The 16,598-nt window shown below is 46.2% G+C and overlaps 1 protein-coding gene across 1 annotated transcript in view; it reads right to left on the bottom strand.

The window, feature by feature from the left end:
• The window catches only part of FAM107B (family with sequence similarity 107 member B), a 248,624-nt gene that overhangs the window by 157,164 nt on the left and 74,862 nt on the right, over positions 1-16,598 (bottom strand). The window lies entirely within an intron of this gene.

The raw sequence follows: 16,598 nt of genomic DNA, 5'->3' as shown, positions 1-16,598 counted from the left end.
AATTTTAATTTTAAATAAATGTTTCTCTATCATGAAACACTGAAGGAGTTTTCAGATTCTTTCTATTAGGAGCCATATAACAAAGAAAACATCTTTCAGTGGATAGCTTTTTATTTTTGGTATTTTTTAAATTTTAAGACGAAGTCTCACTCTGTAGCCCAGGCTGGAGTGCAGTGGCGTGATCTCAGCTCACTGCAATCTCCACCTCCTGGGTCCCAGTTCAAGCGATTCTCCTGCCTCAGCCTCCCAAGTAGTGGGGATTACAGACACAAGCCACCATGCCCAGCTAATTTTTGTATTTTTAGTAGAGATGGGGTTTCACCATGTTGGCCAGGCTGGTCTTGAACTCCTGACCTTGTGATCCACCTACCTTGGCCTCCCAAAGTGCTGAGATGACAGGAGTGAGCCACCACACCTGGCCACTTTTTATTTTTTCTCATTTCAAATAATTCTGGATTCGAGTCTCAAGGGTAGGATTCTGTTTCAAAGGACACAGGTGTTTTTAGGCCCTTGATGTAGATTCAAAATTGCCCCCACAAATGTTCCAGCAAATTAACGTGTTAAAGTGCAGAGTTCCATTACAACTTCTCCCGCAGCCCAGTGCAGTGAATTATGCCTGGAATCCCAGCACTTTGGGAGGCTGAGGCAAAAGGATCGCTTGAGCCCAGGAGTTCAAGACCAGCCTAGGCAACACAGTGAAACCCTGTCTCTGCAAATAATAGGAAGAAAATAGCCAGATGTGGTGGTGCATGACTGTAGTCCCAGCTACTTGGAAGTCTGAAGTGGAAGGATGACTTGAGCCTGGGGATGTGAAGGCTTCAGTGAGCCAAGATCATGCCACTACACTCCAGCCTGGGTGACAGAGCAAGACCCTGTCTCGGAAAAAATAAAAATAAAAATAAATAACATATCTAGCAGCAGCATCTAATCCCACATTTTGATGGATATGAAGAGTCTCTTATTGCAGGTAATTTAGAACCCAGTATCCAACACCCACCAAATTCCAGTACCAAGAGTCTTCCACACTGCATTGCATTGCTACTAACAAAAATGTGTTTAATTTTCCATGGAATCTCTTATAGAAGCCAGCTGTAGCCCACTACATTATAGGCTCTTCCAGAACAAAAACTGTGCTTCCTTTTTCAAGCTTCATTCAGAGTCTATACTCTCTCGACAGGTATTTATTAAACAATGGTAAAATGAATTCACTCGTTTACCCACTTGATATCTTTGCTTCATGCCCAACATAGTAACATATCCCACAATAAAAATTCAAACATTGTTGTTTCTAGTAACATAGATAAGTCAGACATTCCTCCAAGAAAGCTTTCTGAAGCAGCCCCACCTTCATCTCAAAGTCTACCCCATTCTATCTTTAAAGTATTATATTAGCTAAAATGACTTGTGTGCTGGCAGTGTGTCAGAGAGACGGCACTGTATGCATGCACTTAATCCTTAACAACCCTCTGTGCAGGTAATCTTATTAATTCTTGGAGGAGCTGAGTAACTCACCCTGCAGTGGACGCTGTGATGTGGTACTTGAAAAAGTTGTCCCCTGCAAGATTGATTCTCAAAGCTCTAAGAAATGCTGTTGACAGACAGCCCTCCGCTGTCAGACTCCCAGGAGATTGCTGCGGGGTAGCCAGCATCCACTGACTTGGTTGACATGAGAGCAGATAGGCCTGGTCCCCTCACTCCAACTCAGGACAACCCTAATGGCCCTCCTGTCTCCAGAGCTTTCTGTGAGGTTGGCTGAAGCCTTCATCAAGACTTCACTGTAGCCCAATGCCTCCCTCTGCTCAGTCCTGCCCCTTTTTCTTCTCTTTCCATCCACAAGGTTGTTCCCAGAAGCACTCCCAAATCAGCATCATACCTGCTACTCTCCATTTCCCAGTGGGCTTCCCAGGAACTCATCAACACAGCCAAAGTGATGCTTCTCAAAAACGACAAAAACGAGATTCAAACCCAGGTCTACTCGGCTCTCAAACCCATGATATAAGCCACCACATGAAACGCTCTCCCTAATACCAATGCCTCTCTCTTGTTAAAGCTACAGGTACCTGAACGCCACATCCAGAGATTCTGATCCAGGTAGTACGGGTGGTCAGTGACTAACCATCATGCTCAGGACTGAGGCGTGCCCCAGGATGCAGGACCAACCACTGTGCTCAGGACTGAGGCGCTCCCCAGGACGCAGGACCAACCATCGTGCTCAAGACTGAGGCGCTCCCCAGGACGCAGGACCAACCACCGTGCTCAGGACTGAGGCGCTCCCCAGGACGCAGGACCACCCACCGTGCTCAAGACTGAGGTGCTCCCCAGGACGCAGGACCAACCACCGTGCTCAGGACTGAGGCGCTCCCCAGGACGCAGGACCAACCACCGTGCTCAGGACTGAGGCGCTCCCCAGGACGCAGGACCAACCACCGTGCTCAGGACTGAGGTGCTCCCCAGGACGCAGGACCAACCATCGTGCTCAAGACTGAGGCGTTCTCCAGGACGCAGGACTTTCAGTGCTAAAACCGGGAAAGTCCTGGGAAAACTGGGGCAAGCTGGTCACCCTAATGGGGGTGTGTCCCTGGTATCTGCAGTTTCAACAAGCTCTTTGGATGTTTCTGGTACACGCTAAAGCTTTAAAAAAGTTGTAATTGATAAAAAGAAGTCCTAATGATGGGTGAGTGTTTTTCCATGACCATCGTCGAACTCTATTCTGTATTAGGCACTGTCTTTACAGGGCAATCTGTTTACTAGATATTATCATCCCCATTTTACAGATGAGGAAACTAAGATCAGAGAAATCATGGTGGCACATGCCTGTAATCCCAGCTACTGGGGAGGCTGAGGCAGGAGAATCACTTGAACCCAGGAGGCAGAGGTTGCAGTGAGCTGAGATCATGCCACTGCACTTCAGCCTGGGCGACAGAGAAAGACTCCATCTCGTAGAGGTTACATGTAATGTGGGATGATGGCATTCAAAACACTAAACAGCATGAATGGCATGGGATACCAGCTAAGCAAACAGGTTGGGCCCCAGAGTCCTGGGGTATAGGATTAACCCTTTAGTTCCTGGACCATGGAGAGTTCAGAGGTCCACGAAGGGGATGATGAGGAAAATGGACACCACTAACCATATGAGAATCTCTGGGTGTGGGGTCCAGGTGCCTGTAGCTTTAACAAGGGAGAGGCACTGGTATTAGGGAGAGAGTTTAGTGTAGTGGCTTTAAAGCCTTATATCATGGCTTTGAAAGCCAAGGGGGGCACCTACACACCAGTCAAAACAAATAGGTTTCAATATTGTAACAGCCCAGCATTCTCACAGATGCATACCTGTCGAATATTTTTAGCCCTGAGTATCCTCTTAATAACCAGACTTCTAGAACATCGGTATATATTCTGCAGGATGTTGGAGTCCTGCGAAAGCCTCTTTCTGGAGCACTTATTTTACTCAAATATTTGGGAGGGAAAACATTATTTGTATATTAAAACAAATCTGATTACATTGCCCAAACAGTATGCAGAACAGACACAAATGTTTAGGATGAACATAAAATGCCAAGGAAGCCTAGACTGGGTGTGGTGGCTCACACTTGTAATCCCAGCACTTTGGGAGGCTGAGGCAGGCGGATCACTTGAGGCTGGGAGTTCGAGACCAGCCTGGCCAACACAGTGAAATCTCATCTCTACTAAAAATACAAAAATTAGCCGGGCATGGTGGTGCACACCTATAGTCCCAGCTACTCGGGAGGCTGAAGCAGGAGAATCGCTTGAACCAAGGAGGCGGAAGTGGCAGTGAGTTGAGATCATGCCATTCCAGTCCAGTCCGGGTGACAGAGTAAGACTCCATCTCAAAAAATAAAAATAGTATCAAGGAAGCTTGAATGTGGAATCCCTGATATAACGGGTACCCCTGCAGCAAGACTGCAAAGAATTGTCAGAGAAACTGCCAGGTAGACAACGTTTGTGTCCCCATTACACAGTGTGGGACTGGCAGGGTGAAGATGTGGTCTAAAGAAGCAATGTGGACTTTTAAGTGGAGCAGGAATCCACGCCACCCTCCTAGCTCAGAGCACCTGCACTCTCAGCAATATCATGCTGCCTTTCTGAACCCTAGCTCCCTGCAGGTCTTGCTGGTGTTAGTTTGATTTTGGAGAAATCTAATCTTCAGTTGAAAGAAAAGTTATTGAACAGCTCTCCTTAGTGAAAGAACTCACTGAAGAGAACTTTGAGGTAGGAAGAGGGTGGGTGGTACAGTTCTGCAGTGGAACGAGCGATTGTTCCACACAGTTAGGGAAAGCCTTTGCAGAGACAAACCGTTGTGTGTTTCAAGGTTTAGAGAGCCACAGGCCAAGAAAACCACAGGAACAAACCAACATGCCTTGCAGGGTGGAAATTTCAGAACCAGTCGCATAGGAAAGTTTGACACAATCTTTTGGCTGCAATTCAACCTGCTGGTCCAAAGTTCAGAGTTGTAGGATGATTGCAAAAAGATTTGCATTAAAGTAAACACTTATCAGACTCCTGGAAGATGGAGGGGTAAGACTGGTTGTCTACACCGACGAGCTGAGAATCATTAGAAACTTCGAATGGAGATAGGGTTACAGATCCTAAGTGAGTGCCAACAGAATCACGACTCCCCAGCTACTTAGAGCATCGAACTTTACTCCACAAGTCCTCTATAAACACTTGTGGAATGAATGCATAAATAAGTGAATACACCATCTTTTTTTAAAGAAAAATGTTTCTTCCAAAAATCATTTTGCATGTAACAGAAGCTCTCGGAGGTTACACATGCATGTCCTCTGGCCTTAAGCTCTCCAGGGCACTGTTATATAACTCTGGAAGACAATGCCCAGTTAAAGAGAGATGTGTGTCTTAGTCCATTTGGGCTGCTACAACAAAATATTACAGACTACCTGGCTTATAAACAACAGCAATTTATTTCTTGCAGTTCTAGGGGCTGCAAAGTCCAAGATCAAGGCAGTGGCAGACTTGCTGTTTGATGAGGGCATGGTTCCTTGTTCATAGATGGTGCCTTCTCAGCTGTGTCTCCATGTGCTGGAAGGGGTGAACAAGCTCCCTGGGGTCTCTTTTAAAAAGGCAACAATGGCCAGTCGCGGTGACTCATGCTTTTCATCCTAGCACTTTGGGAGGCCGAGGGGGCAGGTCGGCAGAGGTCAGGAGTTCAAGACCAGCCTAGCCAACATGGTGAAACCCTGTCTCTACTACAAATACAAAAATTAGCCTGGTGTGTTGGCTGGCACCTGTAGTCCCAGCTACTCAGGAGCCTGAGGCAGGAGAATCACTTGAACCTAGGAAGCAGAGGTTGCAGTGTGCTGAGATTGCACCACTGCCCTCCAGCCTACGTGACAGAGCAAGACTCCACCTCAAAAAAAAAAAAAAAAAGCATGATGGCAAGGTGAGATTTGGGCAGGGACACAGCCAAATCATGTCACCCTCTCAGGAGGCATTGTAAGCCCTGGTATTTGTCGAAGCTGGAATTACATCTATGAGCAGAAGTCACAGCCATCGGCAGCGACACTCAGCAACCTTTCTGGTTTCCTGTAGAACATTTCAGAATGAATGGAAACTCAGTAGCGAATTTTTTTAGTAAACCTACATTTTTCTAGTCCTTGCTGAATTGGGGCTGTAAGTTTAGACTCCAGGCCTGGCAACCCAACCTCTTCCTGAGGTGAGGCTTAAGTAAGCACAAAGTACTACACATAAAGCACCCAAATGAACTTGAAATATGGTCTGAATTCATCCTAGGAAGAAATGCTAAACTGAAGTTGTTGAAAGTCCACTAAAGAATTGAAGAGAGAGGGGCAGGGGGAGCCAATGGCCTCTTCTCCAGCTCTCTCCTGAGCTCCACCAATGCACAGGGCACTTGCTGTGCATAACTGTTAATGCAACTTTTTTTTTTTTTTTTTGAAACGGAGTTTTGCTCTTGTTACTCAGGCTGGAGTGCAATGGCGCGATCTCGGCTCACCGCAACCTCTGCCTCATGGATTCAGGGCAATTCTTCCTGCCTCAGCCTCCTGAGTAGCTGGGATTACAGGCACGCGCCACCATGCCCAGCTAATTTTTGTATTTTTAGTAGAGACAGGGTTTCACCATGTTAGCCAGAATGGTCTCGATCTCTTGACCTCGTGATCCACCCGCCTCGGCCTCCCAAAGTGCTGGGATTACAGGCGTGAGCCACCGCACCCGGCCAACTTTTTTTTTTTTTGAGGTGGAGTCTCACTCTGTAGCTCAGGCTGGAGTGCAATGGTATGATCTTGGCTCACTGCAACCTCCGCCTCCCAGGTTCAAGCAATTCTGCCTCAGCCTCCCGAGTAGCTGGGATTACAGGCACCCACCACTATACCTGGCTAATTTTTGTGTTTTTAGTAGAGATGGGGTTTCACCATGTTGGTTAGGTTGGTCTCAAACTCCCGACCTCAGATAATCTGCCTGCCTCAGCCTCCCAAAGTGCTGGGATAACAGGCATGAGCCACCGTGCCCAGCCAATGCAACTTTTAAAGCAATATTATTTTTGAATATAGTTGTGCAAATTCATTTAATTACAGTCATGTCATGTAACTCATTGCTTTTCAGGAATTTCAGGAAATTTTATGCTCAAAAAGCCTGGTCAAGCCTCACAGAGAGGCTGAACTATTTACTTGTTTCGGCAAAATAGCTCTCATCTTTCAGGCTGCCCCCAATACAACAAATATTTTCTAAATAATGTGCTTCCTACTAATTCTTGTTAACCTCATTCTAGAAAAGCAATGTCGTCTAATGGAAAACAAGAGTCAGGAGACCACATTCCGGTACAACGTAATTACGTGAACCTGACCAAATTCACGCTTCCCTGGGCTTCATTTTCTTCTTAACGAAACAGAGAGAACAACAGCTCTTTGCAACCTCATGGTCAAATAAACCTACAGATCAAATAAGGGAGGAGCCCTGAAAAGCATCCTGAGCTCTTTAGATGAACAGGAAGTTCAACACTCTCGTTATTTGGAAAGAGATTAATTATAAAGGTCAGTATGTACCTTTAGAATTTTCTCAATAGAACCCAGGCACTTGTGTGCAAATAAAAAACCAACACAATGCTTGGAACTCTGTCACTTTGTACACAGTGATCACTGGGCAAATATTTGTTGTTTGTGGAGTGACCTCACCCTACAGACCATTTCAAGTCTGCATGGAGAATCCAGGAAAACACAGCAAAAGAAGAACAGATGGGTGGGTGGGGGAAGAGTGGGAGGGCAGGGGTGGGGGGGCAGGTGATAATGAAAAGTGCTCCCGTGAGTCATTTTCTTCCATTTTCATTCCATTTCTGCCTCTAAATGTTTCTCTGCCCAATTCTTTTTCCTAGACAGAGCCTGATAGAACCACTTCTAGACCATAAAGACTGAGTCAGCCCCTGGACACACACACACACATGCGTGCGTCCACAATCACACACACACACACAAATAGCCACACACATGCCCTGTGATGGTTAATACTATCAACTTGATTGGATTGAAGGATGCAAAGTATTGATGTTGGGTGTGTCTATGAGGGTGCTACCAAAGGAGATGAACATTTGAGTCAGTGGACTGGGAGAGGCAGACCCATCCTCAATCTGGTTAGGCACCATCTAATCAGCTGCCAGCGTGGCTAGAGTAAAGCAGGCAGGAGAAGTTGGGAGAAGGTGACTTGCTTTGTCTTCCGACCTTTGTTTCTCTCCTGCGCGGGATGCTTCCTGCCCTTGAACATCAGACTCCAGGTTCTTCAGCTTTTGGATTCTCACGCTTACACCAGTGGTTTGCCACAGACCGAAGGCTTCACAGTCGGCTTCCCTACTTTTGAGGTTTTGGGACTCAGACTGGCTTCCTTGCTCCTCAGCTCCTGCAGACGGCCTATTGTGGGACTTCACCTTGTGATCCTGTGAGTCGATCCTCCTTAATACACTCCCCTTCACATATCCATCGATCCTATGAGTCCTGTGCCTCTGGAGAACTCTAATACACACACATGCATGTACACACATAAATACACGTACACACAACTGACCAAAAGTGAACCAACAACAACAAACAATAAACGCACTAAAAAGAGTTCCCGTCGTCCAGCCTTCCCAAGCCTCCTGTCCATGCCGCTGATCTTCAGAACGGGACGCACACCATTTGTTTTAGTGTCTCTTGTGAGAGCCTCCAGAAAGCAAAGGGATGTTGCCCAGCATTTGAGTGTGAATTTAAATGGTGCTCAAGCTTTCTTTACAAGGAATTAGGAAACAGTTTTCATTTTCCAGACATCGTTCCACAGTCTGACCACCCTCTCCACCCACACCTTCCTGCTGGTTTGCTGCTTCCCACAGCTGCTGCTAACACAATCCAGATGTTCAAATCTACCAATGCCTTTTGACCTCTATCTGAACATGTCTGCTACTCTAACGGAGAAAAGAGATAATTGCTGGGGCCAGGGGTTGATTCTGGGCTAGAAAACCAAGGGAGGACTTTATTGTCACCTAAGGGCAAGCATTCTTTAATTTCATGGGAAACATGTCATTTCATTTATTCAACAAACATTGACTGACATCCTACTATGTGCATGTCACTGGGCTAGAGTGGGAGATACGAGGAGAACCAACACCTGGACCTTGTCCTCAGGAAGCTCCTGGTGGCCAGGTGTGGTGGCTCACGCCTGTAACGGCGGACAGACAGCTTGAGCTCAGGAGTTCGAGACCAGCCTGGGCCACATAGCCAAACCTCATCTCTACAAAAAATACAAAAATTAGCTAGGCATGGTAGTATGCGCCTGAAGTCCCAGCTCCTCAGGAGGCTGAGGTGGGAGGATGGCTTGAGCTCAGGAGATCGAGGCTACAGGGAGCCGAGATCAAATCACTGCACTCCAGCCTGAGAAACAGAGTAAGACCCTGTCTCAAAAAAAAAAAAAAAGAAGAAGAAGAAGAAGAAGCAGCTCCTAGAGAAGGAAAATAATCATTGCAAACTCGGCAGTGCTAGGGTAGAGTTTAGAGCAATGCACTCAGGAGTCCTAAGAAGGACACCTCCTAGCCTGAAGGTAAGGAGAGGTAAGTACGAGGAAGGCATCTCAGGGAAGAGAGCACGTGCCAGGAAGGTGGAGGTGGTGGCATCCAGGTTGGGAACTACTTAAGGGAACAAAGCCTCTGATCGTATTTTTTGCTTTTAATTTTTGTTTAAGAAAAGATACCTTGACCAGGCGCAGTGCCTCACACTTGTAATCCCAAAACTTTGGAAAGCTGAGGCAGGAGGATCACTTGAGCCCAGGAGTTTGAGACCAGCCTGGGCAATATAGCAAAAGCCCATCTCTACATTTTTTTTTTTTTTAATTAGCTGGGTGTGGTAGTGAATTCCTACAATCCCAGCTACTCAGGAAGCTGAGGCAGGAGGATTACTTGCTCCTGGAGAGGTCAAGGCTGCAGTGAGCTGAGCTTGTACCACAGCACTCCAGCCTGGGTAACAGAGCAGGACTGTCTCAAAAAGAGAAATAAAAAGAAAAAAAGAAGAAAGAAGGACAGAAGGAAGGAAGGAAGGAGGGAAGGAGGGAAGGAAGGAAGGAAGGAAAAGAAGGGAAGGAGAAAGAAAGGGAAAGAAAGGAAGAGAGGAAAGGAGGGAGAAGGGGAAGGAAGGAAATAAAGAAGGGAGGGAGGGAAAAGGGAGGAAGGAAGGAGAGAGATACCTGGTATCTCAGAGACAGCACATGTATCCAGTATCCTCCATGTGACCCATCCTTCTCCTCCTGCCTGTTGACTGATCATATCAGTTGGCAATGGGTTCCCTTGGCCTCTGGCTTCTCACTGGGTTTAGTTGATGGCGATCACTAGCAGAGCTGAGTGAGGGAGGAGAGTGAGGTCAAGACACTTACTCCACCGGCTGTCACCTTCAGGTCACTAAAGGTCAAGGCTCCCTTCAAGGCAGTCTTTCCTATGAAAGGCTCTGCTTCCGGTTCCTGTTTCTGCTTCTTCCTGTCAGCCCTCTGGGTGTAGGAGTACAGCTCTTTCACCATTACTAGTATCCCTGGTGGGTGTTCTACATCTCACCCACACTTTCACAACTAGCCCCTTTATTAAGCTCTCCTTGAATTATTCTAATTTGAGGGCCATCTGTTTCCTGATGGAACCTTTACTAATATAGATCAGGGAGAAGCGGATGCAAAAGCTGTATATATGCTATGATGGTAGTGATGATGTCTGACTGATCCATTCATTATTTCATGGGCATTTGTTGATTGACTGATTGATGGCCAACAAAGCAAAAAACACAATGGCTAGGAAAACCATACTTCCTGGATTGTATGACACAGTGTTAGTGACAATATTACTTATTATGATCAACCTTATTTTTAGAGACAAGGTCTAGCTTCCATGACCCAGGCTGGAGTGCTGGTGCTATCATAGTTCACTGAAGCCTTGACCTCCTGGGTTCAAGTGATCCTCTCACCTTGGCCTCCCAAAGTGCTGGGATTACAGGCATGAGCCCCTGTGCCCAGCCCTAGGCTATGTATTTTAATTTGGGGTTCAGAAAATATGATCTTGGCCAGGTGCCGTGGCTCACACCTGTAATCCCAGCACTTTGGGAGACCGAGGCAGGCGGATCACCTGAGGTCAAGAGTTTGAGACCAGCCTGGCCAACGTGGTGAAACCCCATCTTTACTAAAATTACAAAAATCAGCCGGGTGTAGTGGCATGCACCTATAATCCCAGCTACTCAGGAGGCTGAGGCAGGAGAATTGCTTTAACCTGGGAGGTGGAGGTTGCAGTGAACCAATATCATACCACTGCACTCCATTCTGGGCGACAGAGTGAGACTCTGTCTCAAAAAAAAAAAAAAGTGATCTCAGTAGCTATGCGTAAGAGAAGAATGAGAAACATGGGATCTGAACTCTGAGAGTGCATAGGTTAGCTCAGTTCTGCAGAGTCCATGTCGCTAAAAGAAAAGAGCAAGTGGAAAGTCTAAGACATGATCAAGTACCAGTCCTGCACTCTGCAGGTTGCTCTGTGGGCCAAGCTCCCTGCCTGCTGAGTGGTAAGGCTGCTGCTTTGGGGTCAAAACTTCCATAATCACAAAGGCCCAGTATGAGCCAGGCAGTGAGCTGAAAGCTTTACACACAATATTGAATTTATCTTTATAACAACCCTATAAAGCAGGCCTTGTCTTCCTCATTCAACAGAAGAGAAAACTGCGGGTTAAAACATTAAACTTGGCTGGGTGTGGTGGCTCATGCCTGTAATCCTAGCCCTTTGGGAGGCCGAGGTGGGTGGATCGCTTGAGGTCAGAATTTCAAGACCAGCCTAGCCAACATGGTGAAACCCCATGTCTACTAAAAATACAAAAAATTAGTCAGGCATGGCGGCGGGTGCCTGTAATCGCAGCTACTTGGGAGACTGAGGCAGGAGAATCACTTGAACCTGGGAGATGGAGGTTGCAGTGAACTGAGATCGTGCCACTGCACTCCAGCCTGGGCAACACAGTGAGACTCCATAGCAAATAAATACATAAACTAGGAGTAGGCAGCATCTGGACTTGCACCTGCATCTGGAGCAAAGACCCTGCTCCTACCTACACCGCTGCATCGTCTATCCCAGGAATAGACAATCCTTGGCCAAGACCAAAGGGTGTTTGGTGAAGAAGGGACGATTATAGGTTTGGAGGCAAGGGCTATCCCACAATTGTGGTTTAATCTCTGTTATTCCATCCACACAGTAAGAACCAGGCTGGGAAGCAATCAGGCGGAGCCCTGTTTGCATTCTGCAGGGTACAGACATTCACCCACAATGTGCTCTGGGTGGAAAGAAGGGAGAGAGGTCAAGCAAAACAAGGTGTACCCCTGGGGCACACCAAAGAGAGCTCCCACGGAGGCTCTGCACCCTTGGACCATCTAATCGTTATCGCTTTACTGGAGATTGGGGTATTCATAGGAGGGGTACTAAACCCATTTGGAATTTGAGGCTGTTCTACTTGTGACTGGGGCTGAGGGTGAGGCGGCTTCATCATGCACCTCTTTTAGGGACAAGGGCAGACAACCTAGGCACACAGGAGGGTTTTTATGAGTGGCAAGCAATACAAATGGTTGTAAATGTAAAGTACACCATAAATTCTGTAGAATCCATATTTAAGACCCATTGATGCCCTCATAAAAATCTACCTTACTCTCCCCCTCTGGCGAACACGCCCATATGTCATGGTTTACACCTGTCGTCTCAGCGTGACTATTAGTGGTGTCCCATGCACTCTCAACAGTGTTGATTTGGACGATAAATTATCACTCTTCCTCCATTATATGCAATTGATCAACAAAGGAAGGTGGGTGAGGCAGTGGGCTCTGAGCTTCGAATAGCCCGCGTGGTTGCAGAATGAATGTTGTCTTGCTTTGGCCAGGGTTATTCAATTAACCTCTCTGATCCTTTATGTGCCAAGCGAGAATAAAATATGTGGCCAGTGACTTTTACAAGCCATAATAAATCGAGGTGTTTCATAGAGTTATAGATCGTAGAGCTAGAAACAAGCTCAAGAGGTGATTCAGGGCCGGGCGCAGTGGCTCAAGCCTGTAATTCCAGCACTTTGGGAGGCCGAGGCAGGTGGATCACGAGGTCAAGAGATCAAGACCATCCTGGTCAACATGGTGAAACCCCGTGTCTACTAAAAAAAAATACAAAAATTAGCTGGGCACGGTGGCGCGTGCCTGTAATCCCAGCTACTCAAGAGGCTGAGGCAGGAGAATTGCCTGAACCCAGGAGGCGGAGTTGCGGTGAGCCGAGATCACGCCATTGCACTCCAGCCTGGGTAACAAGAGCGAAACTCCGTCTAAAAAAAAAAAAAAAAAAAAAAAGAGGTGATTCAGTGCACGGGGCTATGACGAGCCCTGCAGAAACCAGAAACCCCAGGGATGCAGTCAGCCTTCACTAGGGTCCTCTGTTACTGTTATGGAGAAATTACCAAGTCAATCCAGCCATGGTCAATGACATCACAGAGAGCTGATGACTTGGTGACTTACTCTTTTATCATGTGGAATTCTAACTTCCAACTAGTCTACATCTGTGTGTGTGTTTTCAAATGTAACTTTTATTGTATATATTTAAGGTATACAACAGGACACTACCAGGTATGTATGGATAGTCAAATGGTTATTATAGTGAAGCAAATTAACACATCCATTATCTCACATAATTACCCTTTTGTTTAATTTTGTGTGGCAAGAGCAGCTAAAATCTACTCATCTAGCAGGAACTGCAAATACAGTACAGTTTTATTAGTGACAGTCTTCACGTCGTACATAACATTCCTAGACATGATTATCCTATGTATCTGCTACTTTGTATCCACTGACCTCCATCTCCCCATCTCTTCTCCCCATCTACCCTTCCCAACCCTGGTAACCACTGTTTTATTCTCTACCTCTGTATGAAGTACCTGATTTTTTTTCCCCACATGTGAGCAATCACGTAATATTGTAAACAGTATTAGATTTTCCACATGTAGGTGAGATAAGTGAGATGGGGTGTCTATATACAGTATTTGATATATTTTTTTAGATCCCACATGAAAATTAGATCATACAATATTTTTCTTTCTGATTCTGGTCTATTTCACTTAGCGTATTGTCCTCCGGGTTCATCTGTGTTGAGGTAAATAGCTGGATCGTCTTTTTTAAGGTTGAATAATATTCCACTGTATGTACACACTACAGTTTCCTTATCTATTCATCCACTGATGGACACTTTTGATTGTTTCCATATCTTGGCTGGTAGGAATAATGCTTCATTGAACCTGAGAGTAAAGATATCTTCATGAAGTGGGGATTTCATTTCCTTTGGATATATGCCCAAAGAGGGATTGCTGGGGCACATGGTAGTTGATTTTTAATTTCTTTAGTACCTCCATATCGTTTTCCATAATGGCTGTACCAGCCTCCATTCCCTCAGTCCCTGAAAGGGGAGCTAGAAAGAGCTGCCTCGTTGCCCCTGCCGCCTCATCAGCTCATGGCCAACTCTTCTTTCCTCCTCTCCTGAGACCCCCCCCAACCCAGCCTTCTCCCAATCTGGGTCCCAGAAAAGGCAACAGAACAGTTCCTTCAGATTTTCCACGGCCTGGAATCCAGAATCATTTTCAGAGAAACTACCGTGTGTTTTGGAAATAACGCAGCGCTCTGTGTTTATGTAATTGGAAAGTTTGCCACACTAGCCCAGGAATTAATCGTAGGCCAAATTCTAATTTGGCTGCAAACAATTTGTAAACTACTGTGTTCCAGAATCTGTTTTTCTTCCTCTTACAATAGCCTTGAAGGAACAGGGATGGGAGAAGTAGAAACGGCCCCTTTCTAAAGACTTTACTTCTAGGACAAACACAGAGGTGTTCTTGAAAGCTGTTTAATTCCTCTGCCAAATGCATTCATTTTCCTCCTGGTGCTCAGGCCTGTGCAGCTGCTGTCTCCTCATGCACAGGGAGTTCCTGATGTCTGTCTCGAAGGGGCTCTCCCTAGACTGTGTCAACAATTTTGTACCTTTATTGCTGTGACGCCACTTGCCACACGGTGACCCAGCCCTAATTCAACTTTTGTTCTCGAAATACAGATACCAAGGGCTGGGCACGGTGGCTCAGGCTTGTAATCTCAGCACTTTTGGAGGCCCAGGTGGGTGGATCGCTTGAGTCAGGAGTTTGAGAACAGCTTGGCCAACATGGCAAAACCCCGTCTTTATGAAAAATACAAAAATTAGCTGGTCAAGGTGGTGTGTGCCCGTAGTCCCAGCTACTCAGGAGGCTGAGGCACAAGAATTGTTTGAACCCAGGAGGTGGAGGTTACAATGAGCCGAGATCATGCCACTGCACTCCAGCATGGGAGACAGAGTGAAACTTCATCCCCAAAAAAAATAAAAAAGGAAAGAAAGAAAGAAAACGAAATACCAACACCAAGATTTAAAATAGTGTGTACTCAGAGTTATTTTTATTTGCACGGAAACAAATCATCCATGCAGTAGTACTCCAAAGCCCACTTAAATCATGGTGGCTTTGCTAGGAGAGAGGCCAGAGAGGTCAAAATCTACTGAGGTCGGTTCTCTGTGTCTATTTTTTTTTTTTAAACGATTTCACTCTTGTTGCCCAGGCTGGAGTGCAATGGCGAGATCTTGACTCTGCGGCCCAGGTCCAAGCAATTCTCCTGCCTCAGCCTCCCAGATAGCTGGGATTATAGGTGCCCACCACCTCACCTGGCTAATTTTTGTATTTCAATAGAGATGAGGTTTCATCTTATGGCCAGACTGGTCTCAAACTCCTGACTTCAGGTGATCTGCCTGCCTCAACCTCCCAAAGTGCTGGGATTACAGGCGTGAGCCACCGTGCCCAGCCAATAGTCCCTTTTTAAAAAGCAGCAGTAACAATTGCGATGCAGGGAGAGCGGTGGACTAAATAAGGACAAGCAAAAGCCAGGAGAGAATCAGCAAAGCACCGAGAAATAACCCCTGGCTGGGAGAACTATTCTTTGAATATGAGCTATTTCTTTGGGCAATTTGTGCAGCTCCAGGAAATCGTTGTCACCCTGAACAGCCACTATGCCTGGCATCATCTGGGGCATCTTGAGGGTTGAGACAGCCCCTGGACCCCCAGCTTGTAACTTTCAGAACTCAAAAGGAATGCAGTGGGAGGTTTGCTTCCACATGGAAGCCTTACGGGTATTTCAGTGCTCGCATCGAATTTAACACAGGGATAGTCATTAGTGACAATATCAGGTTAATCTCGTTTAATTCCCTCTGATAAATTTATTTTTTAAAAGCTTAATGCCAGGCAAAAACTCTTTATTTTATTTATTTATTATTTTATTTGGAGACAGAGTCTTGCTCTGTCACCCAGGCTGGAGTGCAGTGGTGCCACCTCGGCTCACTGCAACCTCCACCTCCTGGGTTCAAGCGATTCTCCAGCCTCAATCTCTTGAGAAGCTGGGATCACAGGCTTGCGCCACCACACCAGGCTAATTTTTGTATTTTTAGTAGAGATGGGGTTTTGCCATGTTGGCCAGGCTGGTCTTGAACTCCTGACCTCAGGTGATCTACCCACCTCAGCCTCAGCCTCCCAAAGTGCTGGGATTACAGGCATATGCCGCCGCGCCCGGCCAGAAACCCTTCATTTTAAATGGTCCTCACAGTTTCAAGAATATTTCCCTATCTCTCATGGAATCATCAGAAGGGAACTAAAAGGAATGACAAAGTCATCTCATGCTATCATCCTGTGTTACATATCTGGAAACAGAGACCAGACAGAATGCAATGACTGGCCCTACGCAAAGATTTTTTTCTTTTTCCAACAAAAAGAATGATGGACATAGGCCTTGTGTGATGTCAGACCCCTAACCTTTGGAAACACCAGCCTGTTGTAAAACTCATCCCTCTGCTAGCCTTTGAAAAGAGCAAGGGAGCCCTGGAACCTGCGGCAGGGCTGGAGAGATCAAGGATTAGTTCAGCACAATCGAATTTACTCCTCAGCCAACAAAGTCTAATAAAACAATTGTCACAGCATAAGCAGTATTCGAAAACAAACTTTCAGAGGTTCAGAATTCCTGCTGCAGCAACAGCTGCCCACCCAAAAAACATACTGCGG

The sequence above is a fragment of the Aotus nancymaae genome, unplaced genomic scaffold, assembly GCF_030222135.1.
Source record: "Aotus nancymaae isolate 86718 unplaced genomic scaffold, 86718_ANA_hifiasm-v0.15.2.pri h1tg000077l, whole genome shotgun sequence".
In the NCBI taxonomy this organism is placed as follows: domain Eukaryota; kingdom Metazoa; phylum Chordata; class Mammalia; order Primates; family Aotidae; genus Aotus; species Aotus nancymaae.
Note: the sequence above shows the minus strand (reverse complement) of the source record. Positions and strands in the feature narration are given on the sequence as shown.